Genomic DNA, 5463 nt, shown 5'->3' with positions numbered 1-5463 from the left:
CCAGGATCGAACATTGTTTCGTTCTGCTGTGCATGGGGTCACTATGAGTCGGTTCTGACTCGATGGCACCTGACAACAACAACAACAAAAGCAACTAGGCAGATGAGTACAACTTGTCTATATACAGAGTGCTAGCTACATGGCAGGGAAGTGCAACATTTCCATATACAGACTTCAAGCTACATGGCAAATAAGTTCAAAGTGTTCATATACTGAGAGGTAGCTACATGGCAGAGTAGTCCAACATGTCCATATAAAAAGCAATATCTACTGGCTACTGAGACCAACATGTCCATATACTGAGAACTAGCTACGTGGCACATCAGTCTGCCATGTCCATATACTGAGAGCTAGCTAGATGTCAGTTGAATCCAAAATGTCCCTATACAGATAGCTAATTACATGGCAGAGTAGTGCAACATTTCTATATACAGAGATCAAGCTACATGGCAGAGGTGTCCAAAGTGTTCATATACTGAGATCTAGCTACATGGCAAAGTAGTCCAACATGTCCATATAAAGAGTAAGAGCTACTTGGCTAATGAGTCCAACATGTTCATATACTGAGATCTAGCTACACGGCAGACAAGTCCAAAATGTTTATATATGGATAGCTACCGACTTGGTAGATCAGTACAATATGTACAAGTACAGAGAACAAGCTACATGTTAGACAAATCCAAAATGTCCATATACAGAGAGCTAGCTACATGGCAGGGTACTGCAACATTTCCATATACAGAGTTCTAACTACATGGCAGATGTATCCCACGTGTCCATATATTGAGAGCTGGAAACATGGCAGGGTAGTGCAACATTTCCATATACAGAGGTCTAGCAACAAGACAGGTGAGTCCGACTTGTCTATATACGTTGAGCTAACTACATGGCAGGGTAGCCCAACATGTCCTTATACAGGGTACTAGCTACATGGCAGATATGTCCAACATGTCCATATACTGAGAGCTATCTACATGGCAGACAATTCCAATATGTTCATGTACAGAGAGCTAGCTACATGGCAGGGTAGTGCAACATTTCCATATACAGTGTTCAAGCTACATGGCAGATGTATCCAATGTGTCCATATACTGAGAGCTAGCTACATGGCAGAGTAGTCCAACATGTCCATATACAGGGTACTAGATACACGGCAGAGAGGTTCATTATTTGCATACACAGAGAGCTACCTACTTGGCAGACCAGTCCAACATATCCATGTACAGAGAGCTAGCCACATGGCAGGGTTGTGCATCCTTTCCATAGACAGTGTTCTATCTACAAGGTAGATGAGTCCAAAATGTCCATGCACAGAGAGCTAGCTACATGTCAGATGAGTCCAACATGTCCATGTACAGAGAGCAAGCTACATGGCATAGTAGTGCATCATTTCCATATACACAGTTCAAGCTACATGGCAGATGATTCCAAAGTGTTCATATACTGAGAGCTAGATACATGTCAGAGTAGTGCAACATGTCCATATACAGGGTACTAGCTACATGACAGATGTGTCCAACATGTCCATATACAGAGAGCCAAATAAATGGCAGGGTAGTACAACATTTCCATCTACAGAGTACTAGCTACATTTCAGATGAGTCCAACATGTGCATATACAGAGAGTTAGCTACATGAAAGAAGAGTCCAACATATATATATTTAGAGAGCTAGCTACAAGGCACAGGAGTCCAACATGTCTACATACAGAAAGTTAGCTACATGGCAGAGTAGTGCAACATTTCCATATACAGAGTTCTAGCTACATGTCAAATGAGTCCAACATGTCCATAACCTGAGAACTAGCTACATGGCAGATCAGTCCAACATGTCCATATACAGGGTACTAGCCACATGGCAGATAAGTGCAACTTGTCCATATACTAATAGTTAGCTACTAGCCATAAGAGTCCATAATGTCCATATACAGAGAGCTAGCTAAATGGCAGAGTAGTGCAACATGTCCATATACAGAGTTCTAGCTACATGGCAAATGTGTCTGACATGTCCCTATCCTGAGATCTAGCCAAATGGCAGAAAAGTCCAGTATGTTCATATATAGAGAGCTAGCTACATGGCAGAGTAGTCCAACATATCCATATATAGGTTACTAGCTACAAGGCAGGTGAGTCTAACTAGTCTATATACAGAGAGCTAGCTACATGGCAGAGTAGGGCATCATTTCCATATACACAGTTCAAGCTACATGGCAGATGAGTCCAATACTCTTACACGTAGAGCAATCTATATGGCAGAGTAGTGCAACATGTCCATATACAGGGTACTAGCTACATGGCAGATGAGTCCAAAATGTCCATACACTGAGAGCTAGCTACAATGTCAGACAAGTCCAATATGATTATATACAGAAAACTACCTACTTGGCGTATCAGTCCAACATATCCATGTACAGAGAGCTAGCTACATGGCAGACGATTCCAAAGAGTCCATATACAGTGAGCTAGCTGCATGGCAGACTAGTCCACCATGTCCATATACAGGGTGCTAGCTACAAGGCAGATGAGTCCCACTTGTCTTCTAACTACATGACAGATGAGTCCAACGTGTCCATATACTCGGAGCTAGCTTCATGGCACACATTTCCAAAATGTTCATATACAGAGAGCTACATACTTGGCAGATCAGTCCAACATATTCATGTACAATGAACTGTCTACATGGCAGTCGAGTCCAATATGTCCATATACAGAGAGCTAGCTACATGGCAGGGCAGTGCAACATTTCCATATATAGAGTTCTAGCTACAAGGCAGATGAGTCCAACTTGTCTATATACAGAGAGCTAGCTACTTGGCAGGGTAGAGCAACATTTCCGTATACAGAGTTCTAGCTATAAGACAGATGAGTCCAACATGTCTATTTACACAGAGCTAGCTACATGGAAGAGTAGTGCAACATGTCCATATACAGGGTATTAGCTACATGGCAGATGAGTCCATCATGCCCATATACTGAGAGTTAGCTACATGGCATATGAGTATAATATGTTCATATACCGAGAGCTAACTACTTGGCAGATCAGTCTAATAAATCCATGTACTGAGAACTACCTACATGGCAGATGAGTCCAACATGTCCATTAACAGGGTTCTAGCTACATGGCAGATGAGTCCAACATGTACATATACTGAAAGCTAGCTACATGGCAGACAAATCCAATATGTTCAAATACAGAGAGCTAGCTACATGGCAGAGTAGGCCAACATGTCCATATACAGAGAGCTAGCTACATGGCAGGGTAGTGTAATATATCCATATACAGACTTCTAGCTAGATTGCAGAGGTGCCCAATGTGTACATATACTGACAGCTAGCTACATGGCAGACAAATCCAAAATGTTCATATACTGAAAGTCAACTCATGTGGAGAGAGCAAGCTACATGGCAGAAGAGTCCAAAATGTACCTATACTGAGAGCTAAATACATGGCATGGGAGGATAGTGCAACATTCCCATAAACAGATATCTAGCCACATGGCAGATGTGTCCAACGTGTTCATATATTGAGAGCTATCTACATGGCAGACAAGTCCCATATGTTCATATACAGAGAGCTACCTACTTGGCAGATCAGTCCAACATATCCATGTACAGAGAGCTAAATACATGGCAGATGAGTCCAAATTGTCCATATACAGAGAGCGACCACATGGCAGGGTAGAGCTACATTTACATATACAGAGTTCATTCTACATGGCAGATGAGATAAACTTGTCTATATACAGAGAGCTAACATCATGGCAGGTAGGGCAACATTTCCATATACAGAGTTCTAGCTACATGGCAGATGTGTCCAACGTGTCCATATACTGAGAACTAGCTACATGACACATCAGTCCAAAATATCCATGCACAGAGAGCTACCTACATGTCAGACAAGTCCAAAATGTCCATATACAGAGAGTTACCTACATGGCAGACAAGTCCAATATGTTCATATACAGAGAACTACCTACTTGGCAGATCAGTCCAACATATCCATGTGGAGAGAGCAAGCTACATGGCAGAAGAGTCCAAAATGTACCCATACTGAGAGCTAGATACATGGCAGAGTAGTCCAACATGTCCATGTATAAGGTACTTGCTACATGGCAGATGAGTTCAACATATCCATGTACAGAGAACTAGCTACATGGCAGATGACTCCAAAATGTACATATACAGAGAGATAGCTGCATAACCGGGTAGTGCAATATTTCCATATACAGAGTTCTAGCAAGATTGCAGATGTGTCCAACATGTCCATATACTGAGACCTAGGTACATGGCAGACAAATCCAAAATGTTCATATAGAGAGAGCTACCTACTTGGCAGATCAGTCCAGCAAATACATGAACAATGAGCTAGCTACATGGCAGACGAGTCAAAAAATTCCATATAAAGAGAGCTAGCTACATGGCAGGGTAGTGCAACATTTCCATATACAGAGTTCTAGGTATCTGGAAGATGTGTCCAACGTGTCCACACACAGAAAAAGCTACATGGCAGACAAGTCAAATATCTTCATATACAGAGAGCTACCTACCTGTCAGATCAGTCCAACGTATCCATGTACAGAGTTCTAGCTAAAAAGCAGATGAGTACAACTTGTCTACATACAGAGAGCTAGCTACATGGTAGAGTAGTGCAACATTTCCATATACAGAGTACTAGCTATATGGCAGATGTGTCCAACGTGTCCCTATACTGTAAGCTAGCTATATGGTAGACACGTCCACTATTTTCTTATACAGACAGCAAGCTACTTGTCAGATCAGTCCAACATATCCATGTACAGAGTTCTATCTACAAGACAGATACGTGCAACTTGTCTTTATACAGAGAGCTAGCTACATGGCAGAGTAGTGCAACATTTCCATAAACAGAGTTCTAGCTATATGGCAGATGTGTCCAATGTGTCCATATACTGAGAGTTAGCTACATGGCAGACACGTCCAATATGTTCATATACAGAGAGCTACCTACTTGGCAGATCAGTCCAACATATCCATGCACGGAGAGCTAACTACATGGCAGACGAGTCCAAAATGTCCATCTACAGAGAGCGAGGTACATGGCAGAGTAGTATATCATTGCCATATACAGTGTTCTTTCTACAAGGCAGATGAGTCCAACTTGTCTATATACAGAGAGCTAACTACATGACAGGGTAGTGCAACATTTCCATACACTGAGTTCAAGCTACATGGCAGATGAGTCCAACTTGTCTATATACAGAGAGATAGCTACATGACAGATTAGTCCAAAATATCCATGCACAGAGAGCTACCTACATGTCAGACAAGTCCAAAATGTCCATATACAGAGAGTTACCTACACGGCAGACAAGTCCAATATGTTCATATAAAGAGAACTATCTACTTGGCAGATCATTCCAACATATCCATGTACAGAGAGCTAGCTACATGGCAGACGAGTCCAAAATGTCCATATACAGAGAGC

Source organism: Chrysochloris asiatica, unplaced genomic scaffold (assembly GCF_000296735.1).
Source record: "Chrysochloris asiatica unplaced genomic scaffold, ChrAsi1.0 scaffold00403, whole genome shotgun sequence".
Lineage (NCBI taxonomy): Eukaryota > Metazoa > Chordata > Mammalia > Afrosoricida > Chrysochloridae > Chrysochloris > Chrysochloris asiatica.
This window is presented reverse-complemented; position numbering follows the sequence as displayed.